The sequence below is a fragment of the Oncorhynchus keta genome, chromosome 4 (genome assembly GCF_023373465.1).
Source record: "Oncorhynchus keta strain PuntledgeMale-10-30-2019 chromosome 4, Oket_V2, whole genome shotgun sequence".
In the NCBI taxonomy this organism is placed as follows: domain Eukaryota; kingdom Metazoa; phylum Chordata; class Actinopteri; order Salmoniformes; family Salmonidae; genus Oncorhynchus; species Oncorhynchus keta.
Window position 1 is genome coordinate 34795186 of NC_068424.1, and position 21870 is coordinate 34817055.

The 21870-nt window shown below is 42.0% G+C and overlaps 1 pseudogene; it reads left to right on the forward strand.

Annotated features, from left to right (window-relative positions):
- Positions 1 to 21006, forward strand: part of LOC118382956 (DNA (cytosine-5)-methyltransferase 3C-like) — a 29679-nt pseudogene extending 8673 nt beyond the window's left edge.
- The last annotated feature ends 864 nt before the right edge of the window (positions 21007 to 21870 follow it).

The window sequence follows — 21870 nt, forward strand, 5'->3', positions numbered from 1 at the left end:
TGCTGAATGATTGACACCTGACATGTCAAAATGCAAGCCTGTCCATGTAACAAGCAAGAAAAACCTAGAACTTTTCCTCTTTTGTCATATAATAGAACATGCAAGTGCATTCTAAATGCAATCAGTGTTTTAAATGTCAAACTTGGTTATCGATGACAGAACTTATTCATGACAGATATCAGGGCAGCTCTGTGGTGGAAGCAAAAAAAAAATGGTTGGGCTATTAAAGTGATATAACATAAGTTTTTTTGGGGGGGGCAAGCAATCACTAGCCAAAATGAGTCCCCAAAAATGATGTTTCACCTTATTGTTCTCGAGCCCTTTGTGTGCACAAAGGGCCTGATTCAGACTTGGCATAAGTAGAATTAAAATGGACTTAAGTCAACATTTGACTTAAGTCCATGTTGTCAATTTATCTCAAGCCTGAATGGGGCCCAAAGAAAAAAAAACTCTGGTGTCATTGTGGAGCAGGTTGGCATTTATTGAGATGACTCATGTACTGGAGGCAGCTCTGCAGAGTGGTCACGAGTTGGTACAGCCACAAAGTCATAGAATCTGTCGGTGCCGTTTAAGATTAGGGAGGACAATTTATTTCCACCCAGCTCAATGTAACATCGATAGGCTTAGGCTACTAATGTAATATCGATAGGTTTAGGCTACTACATGATACTCAAATTTTACCTGCTGTACCAGTCAAAAGTTTGGACACACCTACTCATTCCAGGGTTTTTCTTTATTTTTTGGTATTTTCTACATTGTAGAATAATAGTGAAAATATTAAATCTATGAAATAACACATATAGTAAAGTATGTAGTAAGCAAAAAAGTGTTAAACTAATCAAAATATATTTGAGATTACTCATAGCCACTGTTGGCTTGATGATAGCTTTGCACACTCTAGTTCTTAATGTTTTGTGTTCTTGATCTGGGTTCTCCAATTGATTAGCACTATTCATGTTTTACCTTTATTTAACTAGGCAAGTCAGTTAAGAACAAAATCTTATTTTCAATGACAGCCTAGGATCAGTGGGTTAACTGCCTTGTTCAGAGGCAGAATGACAGATTTTGACCTTATCAGCTCTGGGATTCGATCTTGCAACCTTTCAGGTTACTAGTCCAATGCTCTAACCACTAGTCTACCAGCCGCCCCAACTATGCAGTGATTAACATGTTAAACAAAGCTAAAAAATATAAAGTCCAAACAACATATCAAATGACTAAGAATAAACAGTGAATATAAGACATCAAATGTACAGACAACACTCACTTTGGTCAATAACTTGAAATGTCAACTGTTGAAGCTGAAATATGCATAAGGGGAAACAATGCCACCATTTTATTTTGTTAATGAAACTGAGGGGGCATCCATCATTGTGATAAAAAATAATCACAGTAAATACTCTGCTGTTCTTTTGCGCTTGCAATGATGTCAGAGGGAAAAAATCTGTGTTTGAAGTAAATGGACGTGGCAGTTTCACCATTATGGATTCCAGCCTTAACTTAATTAAATTGGTTAGGTACCAATTCCAGATAGGTGTTTAGGTAAAACAACAGTTCCGAGCACAAGGCCTTCAGAATGCTGCACATGCTACACAAATGAATAAACAAAACCATGGACTTGTCAAGTCACTCAATCAACCTCAAATACAGTTGCATCTCTATTAACTACCCACAGTGATACTTGCACAAGGACAACCCTGCATTTTCCAACAGAATAGACTTATGAGTATAAAAACGGTCGGCTTTGTGATGTGTTGCGTAACTTATCAGTTCATGCAATTGAGGAATGTAAAGTATTACAAAATATTACTTAATGTCATTACTAAGTACTGAGAAGTGAGCCCGTTTAGAGTTTGTCATCATCATCAACAAAGTTGCAACGTGTTCAGTCTTCTCTCAAGGTGACATGGACCCTAATCAGTCTATATCCTCCATTTAGCCTTCAACAATAGAACACTTCCTAATCATTGGCTAGAATGATACGAGCTGCAGAAAGCCCCTGAGGTGTGTGTTCGTATATGAGTTTGGATGTATCCATGTATTCTCTTTATCCAACGGAGAAAAGTATTTTATCGCAGGAAAGTTCTCTTAGAACACTTAATCTCCAGACCGTCCTTCACCAGGCTGCGCTCCACTGGCCACACGCTCTTCTTGCTGGTCTCAGGCAGACGGGGTTTTGTGTCTGTACCTTTTGAAACATGGAATTTGTATACAGTACATTGGTTGATTACTTGTGAGTGTCCCCGGCCAAGATTTTTAGGGGACACTTGATTTATTTGAAGGTCTGCTTGTAAACTTCTTATAAAACAACGCTGACTCGCATGATTTGTTATTCCATCAGCAGCATACTTTTGCACAAATTATATGTGTGGGTATTTCACATATATACAGTAAGTGCGTCTTGCACATACAGTAATAGAAAAATGTAAAATTTAGGCATGCTAGTGAGTGGTTAAGGTTAGGAATCTAATACTAGAGCTTACCCAGGAAAATCTTCCGCAAATTGACTTATTTGTGATAAACAGTGTTGCAGTACTCAAAAGAACCAACAAAGATTTACTTTATCACTCAGGCTGTATTCCATGACGAACAGGACAGGTATACTTTCACATGACGCCTCCCTCACTCTGTACACCACCACGTTCTTCATTGAGCTGATCATTGCATTATAACTCTTAGACCGATCTAGATTTTAAAGGAGAATTTCTTTTTTGTAACAAATCTCTATTTTTGGCATGTTATAGAAGAACACCTTTTTTTCAATTTCACTTGTTTTAGTATAGTGATGCAGGTCTTTAGATGTTGTACACATGAAATTGTGTCGTTCGGAACTTGATCTACAATGTTATGTTCCATTTTGTTGAGACTTTTGCAAGATTTGATTGTAAAAAATATAACTTCTCCTTTATTGTTATAGGTTTTCTAGCTAAGGATTTGGGGATGGGGGTGAGGATGAGCTAAAACCATGGGCTCCGAACATCGAAAGTAATTAAATCCCAGCACTTGTTTTTTAATGAATTGTTTTCCTGTTTTAACCCTGACCAAAACTTTAACCCTAACCTTAAATCAGTTGTAATTAATGAACAAACTTAACCATTGATGTTAGTTTCAGTTTCACTCTTGCTCAGTTTCACTGACAGCTGACAGATGGCAACATGCTCCGTAGTTAAAAGGGCAACACACTCCATAATCTCTGTTGCCTGCAGTTACGACAACTGTCTCCGTTTACCTTAGATGTTATGTTGTGTTATATAGACTCACTGACCCCTAGACCTCACATGGATGCATACATGTAATGGATGACAAAAAACTGTAACTGTAATCCATTACATTACCTTCTAAAAAATATTATAATCAGATTACAGATACTTTTGAAAAAACAGATTGTTACTTTAGGATTAGTTTTAAAGTTTGTTTTCTCTATGGCATTCAAATCAGCATTGAAAAAGACACAAGTTTAAGGTTGTTCCACCTGTACAAGTCTGGCCACAAGTAAGAGACCACTACTATGATGACAACAAATGTGTTTGATGGATTGTGGGAAAAGAGTAGGCTACAGTCCAAGCTGTCTTCCAATAGTGCCACTGCTGTTGGCATCCAAAGATTATCCAACTTGTATAGATGCTAGGAAGTAAGGAAGACAGCCGTGGTATAGCCTATGGGCAAGCTCCCTATCAATCCTAGGTCCAAGAGGCTTCTAAACAGCTTCTACCCCCAAGCCATAAGACTCCTGAACATCTCATCAAATGGCTGCCCAGATAACTTGCATTTGCATTGCCCCCCCCCTCCCTCTTTTATGCTGCTGTTCACTTTAATAACTTTACCTACATGTACATATTACCTCAATTACCTCGACTAACCGGTGCCCCCACACATTAACTCTGTACCGGTACCCTCTGTATATAGCCTCCCTCTTGTTTCTTTTTTGCTGCTCTTTAAGTTATTTGTTACTTTTATTTCTTATTTCTTATTTTTATATGTTTTGTTATTTTTCTTTTTGTTATTTAAAAATAAATACTGTATATATATATACTGCATTGTTGGTTAAGGGCTTGTAAGTAAGCGTTTCACTGTTGTAGTCGGCACATGTGATAAATCATATTTGATTTGATTTATGCACGTCAGCTACTGCAGCAAGTGAAATCAGTGCAACGCTTAACAGAGAGCTGCGGTTAGTTTAAGAACGGGTGGCAAGGAATAAGTTGGTCCTAAATATTTCTACAAATAAAAGCATTGTAATAAATATTGTAGAATTCGAGCAGGTTGAGGTGACTAAACTGCTTGGAGTAACCCTGGATTATAAACTGTCATGGTCCAAACGTGTTGATACAACAGTAGCCCCCCTTTTACACCGTTGCTACTCTCTGTTGTCATCTTCAATGCATGGTCTACCTATATGTACAGTACATATTACCTCAACTAACCGGTGCCCCCGCACATTGACTCTGTACCGGCACCCCCTTGCATATTATCTTGCTATTGTTATTTTACTGCTGCTCTTTAATTACTTGTTACTTTTATTTCATATTCTTGTTCTTCTTTTTATACACCATTGTTGGTTAGGGGCTCGTAAATAACCATTTCACTGTAAGGTCCTGTTGTAGTCAGCGCATGTGACTAATAACATTTGATTTGAATCATTGTTTTTGAGACAAGTGAACAGCAGTGAAAAATGTGTTCTTGCAAGAGCTCCATCGTGTAGACCCCCCCCCCATAGTGCCTAAATTCACCCATGGTATGAAAAACAAGTTTAATTTAAGAAGTTTAATTTAAACAAGTTTAATTTAAGAAGACCAGGTGTGGGGCTTTTATTGCTCATTCGTGCTGATTCAAAAAACAAAAAACCCATAGAGTCACTTTTGCTATACTTAAAGGGGCAATCTGTAGTTGCTGTATTCATTTTTGCACTTCTAAATGAATAATACATACTCAATGATTCTTGAAGAATATAACTTATAAATGCCTTCTAAGCTTAGTTCAACTGTCACAAATTGAGATTTTGTGTCACTGCCCTACACACAACAACCCATAATGTCAAAGTGGAATTATGAGTCAATAAGAATTCAACCCTTTTGTTATGGCAAAAATATTCCAAAACAAGCACCGTTTGCCAATAAGGCACTAAAGTTAAACTGCCCCCCCAAAAAAATGGTAAAGAAATTAACTTTATGTCCTGAATGCATAACGTCACATCACTGAGTACAAGTCTTCATATTTTCAAGCTTCATCATGTTATCGGGTCATCTGCAAGGACCAGGGAGTTTTTTTAGAAAGCAATAGAGCTAATGACATGTCAAATCATAGAGGAAAACCTGGTCTGCTTTCTAACAGACACTGGGAGACAAATTCAACTTTAAGCAGAACAATAACCTAATGCCAGATATACACTGGAGTTGCTTACCAAGAGGACTTAAAAATCGGCTTGAAAATCAATGGCAAGACTTGGAAATGGGGCTGGGGGATAAGTTGTTAGTATCAACTGCATTATAATAAATCCAGTGGTGTAATTGGAGGGTAACACACAGTTTGTGGCACCCAAAATTGATTTGAAAGTATAGGAAGCGTTACTTTTTTTCACCGTGACGGTCGATCACAGTTTACACACCTATTACAGAGCTTACCAGAGTGTATTAGGTTGAAATGGGGACCTTTTTAGTCCTCATATCTTTACTCCAACATGGAGTTCTAAGCAATCAAAGACCCTGATATTTCTCCTAATATTGAAAAGAGACTCGTAAGATATGCTGGTCCTGAGAAACACACACAAGATTAAAGTGTGACAACCGACGCCGGTTTTCTCTAGTTGCCATTGTCACTGTCCTCACCCTGCACCGAGAGACTCAACAATGGGGCAACGTCAGTGGCTGACCCTGGCCCCACACTAACTTTGTGCGGAGCGTCTCATGGGAATGGCGAGGCAGGAGAGTGCTATGTCAAGGTTGCCGCGAGTTTAATCTCCTGCCAAGGATCATTTAGAAGTGCTGATTTTAAGGGGTGGGAGAGAAAACAAGACAGCTATACTTTTTGTTCCTTGGGAGAAAAAAAATATGGTTTTGAGGCAGCAAACACATGATCCAACGTAATCATAAGCGGACTTTTGGTTTCAAGGCTGAGAACGGCATATCGCCACAATTGTCGATGTGGGCAGATTTTGTTTGGTCTGCAAATGTAACAATATAGGAGAGGTGAGTGTTAGATTGGAAATCTAACACTCACCTCTGTTTATTGAATAAAATTAGAGCGAATAATATAATAATAACCTCCCCAGTCCTCACACATACGATTTCTCTCTTCTGCTCTCTCTACACACATACAGTTAAACACACTGACACATAGCTGCACGCTGCATGTTCACAGAGCCGTGCTGCCTACTTGCGACTGTTGCACTGATAGCTGACATAAGAAGCTGCGTAAGGGATGAGAGCGGCAGGTTGCTGCAGGTAAACACAGCCGCTCATGTGGTTCTGTCAGGCTCGACAGCCGAAGACCATCAATCACACGCTCCCAGTGTGATGAAAGCTTGACGGCTCCAATGCATTCTTTCCCAAACAATCCAGAGCACACATTGGCAGCACAAGACACAGGTGTTTGCCATTTATCTTGCCGTTTACTGACAATCATGGCAGAGTAAAATTTTATGAGTTAAATGAAATTCACTATGTTCTCTATTCTATTCAAGGTGATTTTTGGAAACAATAGAGAGTTCCTGGAAAGGGTTATTTCCCCTGGCAGTTCTATCAACCTGGTTCAACACTTTAAAATTAATTGTTAAAATAAAATTAACTAATATTGAAATGGTAATTTCACTTTTGAGTTCTTTGAGATTCTAACACAAACGTCACGATGTGGAATTTATACCAGCTAGTTATCAATTGTGTTGAATTATTTGCTGTTAGTACCAGAAAGTATCTATTGTTACCACATAGTTTCTTATTTAAAGTAACGTGGGCTATAAATTAACATGTTACAGGTTTTGCTATGGATTAGTTTGCGACAATTTAAATGAGCATTGCAAATCAATATTTTTTTTTTACAAGTATCCATTTGCCTCTACTTAATTAAAAACAGGTGTCGCATTCCTAAACTCGAGCCGCCTTCCTGAGACCAGGACCTGTGTGCAGACCTTTTCATTTCCTGGTTCACTATCATTTTACGCTTTTGTCCGAGAGAGCCGTCAAAATAGGATTATGGTCTTAATAAAAAATGATTTCAAAGCTGAGGATTTAATTCCCATGAGAGCGATATGGCTAGTATATTACTTCAGTGTGTAAGACCAACATCACTATTCCTCTATGCAGTGAGAAAACCACAAGACGGGTGCCAACAGGAAGAATGTCTCGTTCAAAGTTAGGATTCCTCTTTGTTTGCGTAGCCACGTCTCTCTCTGAATAGGTGTTGAGTTTAAAGTCTTTGTAGCGTAAATAGCCTGCTGCTTTCCATACAGTATCTAGAGAGGGGAAACGAACACAAATGAACTTAGCGCTTTGGGCAGATAGAAAATGAAATCAATTGGATCCATAGCATGTAGCGGTAATAATTTCTTAATTTTCGATTGTACAGTATCTCTAAGTGACTTAATTGTTCCATTACACAATTACAGACATATTCATTTCTAGACAAATAATTATCAATAGTCCATTATATCATTTGGCAGCCCTTATATGGAAATGAGAATCTGTTTTGATGTGCTTAGATCTAAACACATTACAATGATAAACGAGTTTGAACTACCACACATATACATGAATGGGAGTACACAAAGAACCTATGATAGTGAGCCAGGGATGGTCTGCAATTGTCAATGAATGCTGTGTTATGAAAATTCCAGTGGACCGTTAACAAAACACTGAAATAGAACCACTTCTACATTCAACAAGGAGTTCCGACCATGGTCTTTGATATAACTTGGAAAAGCATGCACTGCTAAAGAAAGTCCTTGAATATAAAGCAAGAAACATTGTTTTTGAGTAGTGCCCATTTAATAGTGAAAACAACTTCTGAGCCAAAAGAGCCTACCAACAGCAAAAGCATTAACCAATGAGAGTTAGCTAGTTTGAATTTTGTATAAGCAATACCTGACCGACCGCCTTGATTCGGTCTTACGTAGCAAAATTTGAAATTGTGTTTTTTACATTGGAAAAAAACTACAGACACAAATCTATAGCATACACTGCAATTGAGGAACAACGGGAAAGTAATTCTGCTTTGAATGATGATAAACGTTTTGGTACTACTACTGGAGAGCTCTTCTTTGTCTACACCCATTCAGCATCATTCACACCCTCTTAAGCTTTAGCCCCACCCACCTCTTTCAGGGTTGATCTGAGCGTTCTGTCCTAACAACAACACTCAAGCACCCAAGCTAACTGGCTAACGTTGGCTAGCTTGCTAGCTATTACCAAACACAAATGTGAGAGAACAGCTCACTGACCATTTTACTCGCCTGAGCAGAGCTGGTTAGGCTATTGTGTTATCCAGAGAGTTGGTGACTGCAACTGTGACGCTGGCAACAATTTATAATTTTTTGCCAACGTTTACTGACACAGGCCATATTCAATGGGTGTTGAGTGTTCGTAAATTTGACAGTTATTCTGCGCTCTGGCACACTCGGACACGTGTGTTCTGAAAACGGAGTTGATAGCCAGAGCTAATTTACCAGCTATGTCTATTGGGGCAAAAAAGTATTTAGTCAGCCACCAATTGTGCAAGTTCTCCCACTTAAAAAGATGAGGCCTGTAATTTTCATCATAGGTACACTTCAACTATGACAGACAAAATGAGGAAAACATCCAGAAAATCACATTGTAGGATTTTTAGTGAATTTATTTGCAAATTATGGTGGAAAATAAGTATTTGGTCACCTACAAACAAGCAAGATTTCTGGCTCTCACAGACCTGTAACTTCTTTGTCCTCCACTCATTACCTGTATTAATGGCACCTGTTTGAACTTGTTATCAGTATAAAAGACACCTGTCCACAACCTCAAACAGTCACACTCCAAACTCCACTATGGCCAAGACCAAAGAGCTGTCAAAGGACACCAGAAACAAAATTGTACACCTGCAGCAGGCTGGGAAGACTGAATCTGCAATAGGTAAGCAGCTTGGTTTGAAGAAATCAACTGTGGGGTGGGAGCAATTATTAGGACATGGAAGACATACAAGACCACTGATAATCTCCCTCGATCTGGGGCTCCACGCAAGATCTCACCCCGTGGGTTAAAAATTATCACAAGAACGGTGAGCAAAAATCCCAGAACCACACGGGGGGACCTAGTGAATGACCTGCAGAGAGCTGGGACCAAAGTAACAAAGCCTACCATCAGCAAGGGCATTGAAGATGAAACGTGGCTGGGTCTTTCAGCATGACACTGATCCCAAACACACCGCCCGTGCAATGAAGGAGTGGCTTCGTAAGAAGCATTTCAAGGTCCTGGAGTGGCCTAGCCAGTCTCCAGATCTTAACCCCACAGAAAATCTTTGGAGGGAGTTGAAAGTCCGTGTTGCCCAGCAACAGCCCCAAAACATCACTGCCCTAGGGGACATCGGCATGGAGGAATGGGCCAAGATACCAGCAACAGTGTGTGAAAACCTTGTGAAGACTTACAGAAAACGTTTGACCTCTGTCATGGCCAACAAAGGATATATAACAAAGTATTGAGAAACTTTTGTTATTGACCAAATACTTATTTTCCACCATAATTTGCAAATAAATTCATTAAAAATCCTACAATGTGATTTGCTGGATTTATTTTTCTCATTTTGTCTGTCATAATTGAAGTGTACCTATGATAAATTACAGGCCTTGCACAATTGGTGGCTGACTAAATACCTTTTTGCCCCACTGTATGTCATTGACATTCATTGTCAAATTCAATTTGATTCTATAAATACAGTGGGCAAAGAACAACCTGTGTCATATTTGTCCTTACTTCTAGGAATATTCCAGTCTTTGACGTCTCAACCGTGTTCTTTTGGAGTTAAAAGAGCTCACAATGACTCCATCTAATTATGACGTGACTAACAAAAGGCCAGATGCTCCTTTATTAATGTGTGAATAAACACAACAGCAGGTTTCTACTATCTGAACTTTATAAAAGCATGCATCATCATTATAAGCGCCATTATGGATTTGACTAGTCTATGCTTTTCATTGATAGTAAATGGTTGACATTTCCTCCTAACGCTTTTTTTGAGGGTCATTAGCAAAGGTGGTTGAGGCGGAAGACGGAAGATATTAGAGAAGCAGAAAGGTGACGCGCATGGGAGACTTATATAACTTTCCAGATAAATCTGAATGAAATGAGACATTTCATTGTCAAAGTGACTGTAGTTGGGCTCGTAGCTCCGGTACAAAACCCATGGAAACTATAACCTGGAGTCGTGGAACGTGATGTTCTCTCTTCTCTTCCACCTGGGGGAAGCTGACATCTCACCCATTCAAGAGGTTCTGCCTCACCATGGGGGCTGAGCTCTCAGAATAGGTGGAGATTGATTGGCATGATGGCATTTCACAGAGGAAGCAGGGGAGAACTGATCATTAGCTTGGTGATGAGCGTGGTTGCCTATTATCCTACCATTAAAAATGAAGACTGATTACTTGGGGCCTGTTTGATTGGAGTCTCGGATCCTTGCAAGACAGCTTGCTCAGTGGTGGTGGGCAAGAAGCTAAATGGGAATTTGAATGACTTCAAAGCATGATCCCATGCAGCAGACATTTTGCATGAGGGGATTGGGGGTGCATGCACTCATTACCATCGGGCCAGGAGATCCAACCTAAAGCCAACCTACTGCTAACTCATTATTTATACAGTATCAAATTATATTAGATTTTCCTTTTGATCAAATTTATCAAATCAAATAAATGTTTCTTTATCGCATGCGCCGAATACAACAGTTGTAGGTAGACCTTACCATGAAATGCTTACTTACAAGCCCTTAACCAGCAATGCAGTTAAAAAAAATAGAGTTAAGAAAATATTTACTAAATAAACTAAAGTAAAAAATATAATAAAAAAAAAAAAAAGTAACACCATAAAATAACAATAATGAGGGTGAATATAGGGGGAGCGCCACCGAGTCAATGTGCGGGGGTACAGGTTAGTCGATGTAATTTGTACATGTAGGTAGGGGTAAAATGACTATGCATAGATAAACAGCAAGTAGCAGCAGTATTAAATTAAAGGGGGGGGGTGAATGGAAATAGTCCGTGTGGGAATTTGATTAATTGTTCAGCAGTCTTATGGTTTGGGGATAGAAGCTGTTAAGGAGCTTTTTGGTCCAAGACTTGGCTCTCCGGTAACACTTGCCATGTGGTAGCAGAGAGAACTTCAGTGACTAGGGTCTTTGACAATTTTTGGGGCCTTCCTCTGACACCACCTAGTATACAGGTCCTGGATGGCAGGAAGCTTGGCCCCAGTAATGTACTGGGCACTACCCTCTGAGGTGCCTTATAGCAGTTGCCATACCAGGTAGTGATGCAACCAGTCAGGATACTCTTGATAGTGCAGCTGAACTTTGAGGATCTGGGGACCCATGCCAAATATATTCAGTCTCCTCAGGGGGAAAAAACTTCAGCTTTTCTGGTCAATTTTTGTTTTACAGTACTTTGGGGTAATAACCAACGCAACTACAGTGTGTATATCGCCCTGCAGGAATCAAACCCCTAGTGTTGCCAGCATCATGCTCTAACCCTCTGAGCCATTGGGACCAATATACTCTGAGTATACAAAACATTAACACTTGCTCTTTCCATGACATAGACGGACCATGTGAATCCAAGTAGGAAGCTTGTGGGAAGCTTGTGGAAGGCTACCCGAAACATTTCACCCAAGTTAAACCATTTAAAGGCAATGCTACCGAATACTAATTGAGTGTATGTAAACCTCTGACACACTGGGAATGTGATGAAAGAAATCCAAATCTTAAATAAATCTCTACAATTATTCTGCCATTTCACATTCTGAAGTGCTGATCCTAACTGACCTAAGACAGGGAATTTTTACTAGGATTTAATGTCAGGAATTGTGAAAAGGTGTATGTAAACTTCCGACTTCAACTGTACATTGATTGGGCAGTAAGGAACAAAGAGAACGAGAGACAGATTCACTTTTATCATAGATTTATTGGGCGGATCTATACACGTTCACTCCCCATTCTCTCCTCCTATTCTCAATGCAAAACATTCCTTTGGAGTCCAGGGAATGTCCTTAGAATTTTTGACAGAGCCTGGAAGACCCACGCATCTGGAGTAGGAGAGAGTGGGGTATGTTGAGCCATTTTGTTACATGCAGTATCACTACGTCAAGGGACATATAGTATTCTTTCTAACAAAGACTTCTACATATAGCTCAGGATGTTGTGTATCCCTATAAATGACCATAAATCAAGTAAACATAAGTTTTGAAAACATAGCTTGTCCAAAAGAAAAGTGGTCTCTTGTCAAAACTTACCTCAGGTATGGGGTAAGTTGAGCATAGGGTCAGGGTAAGTTGAGCCGCCTTGGTAAGTGGGCGATGGTGTCCTGTGACCAGAGATTAAATTGAGCCAGGCCACGCCGGGTCCGAGACCAAATCTAAATGATCCAAATGAGGGCCAGGCAGAGCTGAGACCAGGTACCTTTGTTTATTTGAATGATCTAATAAAATTTTTGTCCACAATTCATTTTCCACAGCCAACAACACGAGTAAGCAAAAGCAAAGTCAGACAACCCCATTGTAGAATAGTTTACCTATTCAATCGTTCAGCCTGATCGCATTCGATGCAAGAAAATTATTTTCCTCGAGGCACTGTAACGTTCATCTGATGAAGAAGGAGTGGACCAAAGCGCAGCGTGGTACGTGTTCATGATATTTATTTAAATCTGAACACAACAAAAATAACAAAGCGAGCAACGAACAGTTCTGTAAGTGTAACGGTTTTCGTCGTCGGATGAGGAAGAGTAGTCGGACCAAAGCACAGCATGGCAAGTGTTCATGTTTATTTATTAGAACTGAACACTATAACAAAATGACAAGAGAATAACTGAAACTGAAACAGTCCCGTAAGGTGCAAACACTAAACAGAGATTAACTACCCACAAAAACCATGTGGGAAAAAGCTAACTAAGTATGATTCCCAAGCAGAGACAACAGGCTGTGGGGGAGCACTGGAGCTCTGGTGCTTAGCACTTGCACCGCTCCTCTTGGCTGCATGCCCACTTCAGCCTGGGGAAACCATGCCTGGGGAAACCATGCCTAGAGCCGGCGCAGGACTCACCGGGCTGTGGAGGCGCACTGGAGGTCTGTAGCGCCAAGCTGGCACAAGACGTGCAGGGCTGGGGAGGCGCACAGGGTGCCTGGTGCGTGGGACTTGCACAGTCTTCACCAGACGGCTAGTACGCACCTCAGGACAAGTATGGAGAGCTGGATGAGGTGACATCAAAATCGAGGACACTGGGCGAATGTCGTGCCTCAAGCACCAACACAACAGCTCTCTCATTGCTCTCTACTCCAATCAACTCCTTCACTGTCTCTGCTTTGCTCCCCTCCAATTTCACCCCGACTGGCTCTGGTTCCATCCTCGGCTCCGCCAACCATCCTGTGTGCCTCCCCCCAATTTCTTTGAGGGGGGGCTGCCTCTCCTAGCTACGCTGCTTGGTCCTTTGGTGGTGGGTAGTTCTGTAACGCTCGTCGGATGAAGAAGGAGTGGCCCAAAGCGCAGCGTGGTACATGTTGATCATATTTACTTAAATCTGAACACTAGAACAAAAATAACAACGCGAGAATCAAACCGTTCTGTAAGGTAACTAAAACTATACAGAAAACAACTACCCACAAACCCAGGTGGGAAAAAGGCTACCTAAGTATTATTCTCAATCAGAGACAACGATAGACAGCTGCCTCTGATTGAGAACCACACCCGGCCAAACACAAAGAAATAGAAAACATAGAAATAAAGAAACTAGCATGGCCACCCTAGTCATGTGACAGGCACATTGTAATTGTGAGTGTCACACAGGGAGAGAAATATGCATGCCTAGTCATTGTACAACATTATTAATGCAGTCATGGGAAAACACACCTTTGAAAGCAGTTTTGATGGCCACTGATAAAATAGGTGGATGACGGAGCTTTCTAGTGTTACTAGGCTACACTTATTTCTTAAATACAAAAAGGAGTAAAATGCAACATTTTACAGTCAGAGTTTTAGCAGCGGCATGGTTTATGTCATTATGTATCATTAGCGCTTGCCAATGGCACCAATGGCATTAGATGCATAGGGAAGACAAGGGCTAAATGTAACATGGACCAGGTGTAACAGATAGGGGGGGTCTACATTATATTCACAGTATAGTCCAACATCAATATTTTGCTAACTAGCAACAAGATTATGACCTTAGAGCTTGTGTTCTAGCTAATGATTAGCCCAATGGGGTAAATGCAGATTGGCAACCGTCAGCCTATTCAGCCTATTTATAGCTACTATGCTGCATCGGGTGGGCTACATGAGGTGATAATGCTTATCACTAAATAGCGCATCTGCCTGATAATATGGACCAATATACTGGAGGGGGAAATTATATTTTAAATGTCAGCATCATTTTATTTGAATTCATTTTGGAGTAGAATTTCCTTTGAAAATGTCACCAGAACTGACCTTCTCACAGTCATTCTCCCCGCTAAAAATGTCAGGTCCCTCCACAACCTGTAGTATGCAGTGACATGTGCTTTTGTCAGTTTATCTTCTTCAGGTGATCTGCAAGATTCTTGACATGCTTAGCCAGTTCAGACTCCATGGCATCAGATAAGACCTTGTGTGCCTCTGCTACTCTGTCGTAGTTATCTTCTCTTTCACACAGTCACTTGTTCTTTTTCTTTTTTTTGTTGTCAATGTACCGCTTCAAGGTTCATTCATTCATTTTTTCCATCCCTTGCTGCTGCTCAAATTGACTTCCTCCCTCCTCTCACTTATTTGTCTGCTCTCACGAGAACCTCAACGGGGCCAGAGCCCTCGTTATTTAACATTTTGTATACTGTAAACGGGGAATGACGATGTCTGCTCTGTAACAATATAATTCACTATCTTGAGTTTACGTATATGCAAAAATACTATCCATTCTAGGTATAAAACCAATCAAATGTAATAAAAATTTAACCCATGGCCATTGGCTCAACTCATCCCAAGGCAAACATTTAGACTACATTAGCCCACACAGCTACAAGGATGCACTTTCATGCTAGGTTTACGACCTCATATTGTAGATTATGGTGACCCCAACTGATGTTCAAAACAATCTTTAAACGATCTACTTTGGTTTAAATACAAGCATCATGAAACCTATAACACAATCAATTAATTTGACTTTGTTAAAATCATTATTTTGGACCTTACCTGCTTATCACTTTTTCCATGTGGTTTCTTCTTTCATAGACTCCATGAAATCATGACCTTTTTCTAAATATTAGGTCACGTGATTCATTTTGTATGTGGTTTCCAATAAACAAGGGGTGGCTCAACTAACCCTTTGGCTCAGCTTACCCCACCCTCCCCTAGTGCTCCTGGTCTGGGACTGGGATAAGGTGGACATCTTTATTGGGAGGAAGCTGCCACAGATGGCAAAGTGCTAGGCTTCGGTACAGGTCGTACATTTCGCCAGAATTTCCCAAAACATTTTGGACATAGTTACACATTTGACCATGACCTTGACCTTTGAGCACCGCAGAGGCTTATATTACAATCCTAGGCCAAAAGTGGAGATTCAAATCAAGGTATAGGCCTATAACAGATGTTTTATCTATTTTAGATTTGCAGTTTTATAAGATGTCAATTCAAACCTTTGCACATGTTTTGGGAGAAACTAGGAGAGAGGAAGGAGGAAGTACAGTATATTTCCACTGTTTGATTCCAGCCCAGTCCATTTTTCTGAATTCAATTATATTCATTGCAAGGCCGCAGTTTCAACTGTTTCTGAGGGAATATGACCACACCGGAACGGCAGACCCCGAGGAGAGAGAACACTGTCATCAAGAGACAAAACGTTCATTCATAATGACCAACAATAAGGGAGTGAACGTTATTTATAATAAGGGTTACACGGAGAAAATCGGACCTCGATGAAATGAAAATGGCCTGCCTCCAGCAAAATACCTAAACCCTCCCTGAAGGTTTGGGGAAAAAACAAGTGACCCTCCCCTGTACCCCCTATACTAAATAAAACAAAGTGGATAGCAGAGAACATGTCTACTGTTAACTCTCACTTCTTGGACAGACCAGAGCTTTAGATATGCAGTTTTAGAAACTGTTCTTCATCCTGTAAGCACAGAGCTGCTGGCCAGAAGGTTGTGGGTTTGCAGACAACCGTGGACAAGAGTAGGGGAAGACATGCCTCCTTTCTACTAAAAGCATTGCATAAATCTAACATCATATTTGCTGGACCGAGAAAACAATGTCTTTGTAAAGATTTCATTTTTGGCCTTCCTGTTATCTTTTTGGCCTTCCAGTGACATCGGGTAGTGTAGGTGTCCTGGAGGGCAGGTAGTTTGCCTCCGGTGATGCGTTGTGCAGACCTCACTACCCTCTGGAGAGCCTTACGGGTTATGGGCAGAGCAGTTGCCATATCAGGTGGTGATACAGCCCGACAGGATGCTCTCAATTGTGCATCTGTAAAAGTTTGTGAGTGCTTTTGGTGACAAGCCAAATTTCATCAGCCTCCTGAGGTTGAAGAGGCGCTGCTGCGCCTTCTTCACCACGCTGTCTGTGTGGGTGGACCAATTCAGTTTGTCCGTGATGAGGAACTTGAAACTTTCCACCCTCTTCACTACTGTCCCGTCGATGTGGATAGGGGGCTGCTCCCTCTGCTGTTTTCTGAAGTCCACGATCATCTCCTTTGTTTTGTTGACATTGAGTGTGAGGTTATTGTCCTGACACCACACCCTGAGGGCCCTCACCTCCTCCCTGTAGGCCGTCTCGTCGTCGTTGGTAATCAGGCCTACCACTGTTCTGTCGTCTGCAAACTTGATGATTGAGTTGGAGGCGTGCATGGCCATGCAGTCGTGGGTGAATAGGGAGTACAGGAGAGGGCTCAGAACGCACCCTTGTGGGGCCCCAGTGTTGAGGATCAGCAGGGTGGAGATGTTGTTACCTACCCTCACCACCTGGGGGTGGCCCGTCAGGCAGTCCAGGACCCAGTTGCACAGAGCGGGGTCGAGACCCAGGGTCTCGAACTTAATGACGATTTTGGAGGGTACTATGGTGTTAAATGCTGAGCTATAGTTGATGAACAGCATTCTGACATAGGTATTCCTCTTGTCCAGATGGGTTAGGGCATTGTGCAGTGTGATTGTGATTGCGTCGTCTGTGGACCTATTGGGGCGTAAGCAAATTGGAGTGGGTCTAGGGGATCAGGTAGGCTGGAGGTGTAAGCACTACCGCCCCTTAAGTGCTACGGGGCGGTAGTCATTTAGCTCATTAACCTTAGCTTTGCTGGAAAGCCCTCTTGTCATTAATAAAGTCTATCTAAAATTAAGATGGTTGAAATTCATTTTACCTACTCAAATGTACCTACTTTCAGCACCATGAGCTGTCCATTTCCAATTGATTGTGCCGCAGTTGCTGCTTCATGTTTCCGCACCACAATATAAGTTACTTGAATCTGGCTTATTGTGAGGTCTATAACTCTCAGAAATATATAATGGGCAAGAAACATATTGTTTTTAATTAAATCAATTATAGTCCTCCTTCTCGTCTTCGCTTTCTTCTTCTCAAACTTAACAGAATATAGGCTATAAGCTAGTTCGCGCACAAGACAGTGAATTTTGTAGACTAGACCTAATCAAAAGTAATTTATGGAAGAAGCCTTTGACTCTCCTCCTGAACTGCCAACGTAAACCTAAACAGTACAGCCGTTGTTTAGGCATCACACCACAAACACATTTTTGACCAGCAAGAGCAGAGCATGCAGGGACAGGGTTAGAATATCCATTGCGGTGTGCAATACATCCTAGTTTTATTTCTACCATCCCAGCAGCTACCTTAGAAATATAACTTTGCTCTGTGCTTCTCCGAGCATGCACTTTGTAGCCTATATGCTTGAGATCACACTAAATATCACACAGGCGCACTTGATATTGTGCACCCAGTGGAGACTCAGAGATGAGGGGCATACATCGATATATAGCCTAATAAGTAACTCAATCTAAAACACTGTGAAATATTGAAATTACATAACCCTCCTTGGACTAGATATAAAACATACTAAACTCTCCCCTTGATTGAAATTGAAACAGCACAACCCTCTCACATTTTCCTCCAGGTAACCATTCTGTAAATGTCGATCCATCCCTGACTGATGGATCGGTTGTGATAAGGAATTTACACTCTCCATTATTGTGCTCACAACTTGAGTTCCACCCCAATTAAGGTAACTAGCCAAGCCACCACTGCCCTATAGGGATGCTGGTACAAATGTACCTAGTGAAACAGTCCCGCATGGAAACGGTAAGAAGAACAGTTCCTGTATCTATGGTGACAATAAAGAGGATAAGACATCTGTATTGAGTATCAAGACTACCCAAGGGAAAAGTCAAGTCAGATATGGTATTGTTTCCCACTTGTCCCCGTTTTGATTGGCAGAGACTGTGAGATGTTCACACTACTGATGAGGCAGCATCAGCACGTGATTGCCACGGCTCGCCCCGCCCCACCCCAACAGGCCGACCCAGACCCAGACCCACCCACGCATCCCATACAAGCTATTAGGAAACCCCACAGCCTGCACCTGCCAAAAAGCCCAAATCAGAAGTCGAATAATTATTCTATTTGTTGGCAACCTGAGCTAAAACAGGGACACTAATGACAGGGTCACAAGATGGTTTCTTGCACTGCTACTCCTGCAAAGACAGCCAGGAAGTGGCAGCCTGCTTTAGAAAGGGACTGAAGAAGCCTAAAGGGGTATGCTGTGCCGTATGTGCCATAGGGTGCAACTTCCTGGAGCCCACCCACAACAAGCATCACTGAAAATGCAATTAAAGAAATCTGACACCTACCGGTGAGGCGGAGAGTGCTCCAGTCAAGAACATTTCCAAATGAACTGTTTTCCACTCAGTAACCATGTTTCCATCCGACCATTTATTACAGATGAATTACCTGACAAATAAAACATGAATGACGAGCCTAATGGAAACAGCAATTCAAATAAAAAATGTAATGTCAACATTTACATTTAAGTCATTTAGCAAATCCAGAACAAATGTTTTCACCTTATGACATCCAGTGGAACAGCCACTTTACAATAGTGCATCTAAATCTTTTATGGGGGGGATTTACTTTATCCTATCCTAGGTATTCCAAAGAGGTTTTCATGTCTCAGATGGTGATTGACCTGCTGTCCTGGCGTCGTGAATAAAACAGCGAATTTTGACTGGGCTGAGCCTGTACTTCCTCAGTGGTAGGGAGGCGAAGGCCAGATGGATGAAAGTGCCCTTGTTTGGGTGTATAAAAGGTACTGAGGTGCCGTTCCCCTCACAGCTCCGTAGGCAAGCACCATGGTCAACAACACAAAATACACATGTAATGCACCATTTGTTTTGGTAGGTGAAATAGATGATGTAACAATTGCAGTGGAGACACTTTAATGTGCAAATATTCATATAATAACCATGACGTCAAAGTAAACTTGGGAGTCATTCAATATGTTGTATTGTCCTCCCACCTCGACGTGGAAAAGCACGAGTTCATTAAAGCAGATGAAATAAGTTATGATGAACTTCACATGGTGATTAAGTGCCCAGTGATGAGCTTGATGCACATTTCCAATACATATAAAGGACATTATTTGTATGCTGGGGATGTGATGATGGGTGTCACAAGTAGTCTTGAAGTATTCAACTATACATGCACTCATTTGCTTTGTCTTATGCACAGTGTCCCCATTAGTAGTGCCTGAAGTGGAATGAGAAATGGTGCCTGTACTCATTTTAATTGTACAGTACCTGTGTTAGTATTGTATAGCGAATATTCTATTGTTTTGCATGTCACGCCAGCCTTCGCTATGGTCCCCTTCGTATCCAACCTCAGGTGTTCGGCGTCACCGGCCTTCTAGCTGCTGCTGAACCTACTGCTGACAAACGCCCTTCACTCATCAACCCCGGACTTGTCTCATCATCATTATACACACTTGGTTCCAATCCCCACTCTATCACCGTATATATACTCCCTCTCCCATTTGTCTCTGTCGGTCATTGCAAATGTTATTCGTTTTCCTGAGAGGAATCTCGTCTACTATTTCCTGAGAACTTTATATTTTGCACTTTGGGTTCGCCCTATGCCTTTTTGTTTATGCATATATATTTTGAGCACAACAGCGTTTGTGTTTCGTTCCGCTTTGTTCTATGGTGCTGAAATAAATTCAGTAGTTCTAAACCTGCGACTGTCTCCTGCCTAGTCCTCTACACCAGTGACAGAATGACCGACCCAAGAAAACAGGAAGCAGCAAGACGTCCGACCTCTCCACTGTAGGAGCGAAGCTCTGCTACCACGACTTGTGCCTGGAGCGCCTCGAAACTGCAATGGACGAGGTGCTCAGAGCTGAATGCCAACTACAGGCTATTTCACCACCTTCCCATCTGCCTGCGGTTGTTCCAGCCACCCCACCACCATCTACACCCGGTCCGATCAGCAACGTCCACCTGCCCCTCCCGGAGTGGTTTGACGGCACCCCAGCTCATTGTAGAGGGTTTCTCCTCCAGTGTGACCTCCACTGGGCATGTCAAGGTGGAGAGGGACAAGGTGGCCTTTGTGATTTCAGCGCTGACAGGTCGGGCACTGGAGTGGGCGCACGGCGTCTGGGAGAGGGACGGATCAGAAGTGCAATCCTATGAGTGTTTCACCCATCTCTTCCGTGCCGTCTTCGACCACCCTACAGAGAGCCGAAAGGGAGATGAGCACTTCCTCTGTCTTGGACAGGGGTCCAGGAAAGTGTCAGAGTACGCTCTGGATTTCCGGACGGTGGCTGCGTCCACTGGCTGAACAACCAGGCCCTGTTGACAGTTTTCAGCAGCTGGCTACAGACCGAGCTGGCCTGTCGTGATGAGGACCTCACGCTGGACTAGCTCTTGATCGCCATGGCCATCCACCTGGATAATCTCCTGCGTGCCCGTCGTCGCCCATCCCGTGGATTCGGGTCTCTCCCAGGAACCTCCAGCAAGTCTGAGCCCATGGAGGTGGGCACGAGGCACCTTCCCGCCACCGTCAAAAGGGTCACTGCTCTTACAGCGGAGAGTTGGAACACCCCTGGAACATCTGTCCCGGAAGGAGAACCAGACGAGGATGCAACAGGCCGAGGAGCGATCCTGCACCTTCCCAGGTAGGGGTGGACGTGCCTTGCTCCTCTCTGTCCACCCAGCCCATCCTCCTCCCAGTCACCTTACTGACTATCCTGCCCTAGTGAACTCAGCTGCTGCAGGCAATTTCCTAGACCGGTCAGTGGCCTTATCATTACTCATTCCTCTAGTCCCTTTACAACCCCACAAGCCCAGTCCTTGCCCTAGACAACCGTCCCCTACGAACAGGACTTGTGCGCCAGACCACAGTTCTCATTTCAGTTATTCACAACCACCATGAACGCATCACTTTCCTAACTTATTTGTTGTTTTCATATTCCAAACTGACGTGGCTGTCTTACCATTAAAGAAGCAGTCAGCAGTTGAAACAATAAAAACGTGATTCCAGCAAATGTAAGGATTCCAGCGTTAAAGCATGAATCATTTAAATTTAAAGTTAAAGTTAATCATTAAATACATGATTAATAATAGCGGTTGCACTAAATCTGCTTCCGATGTTGAAACAAAGGGTCTAGACTACTCCTGGCCCATTGACTCCTACAGATCATCA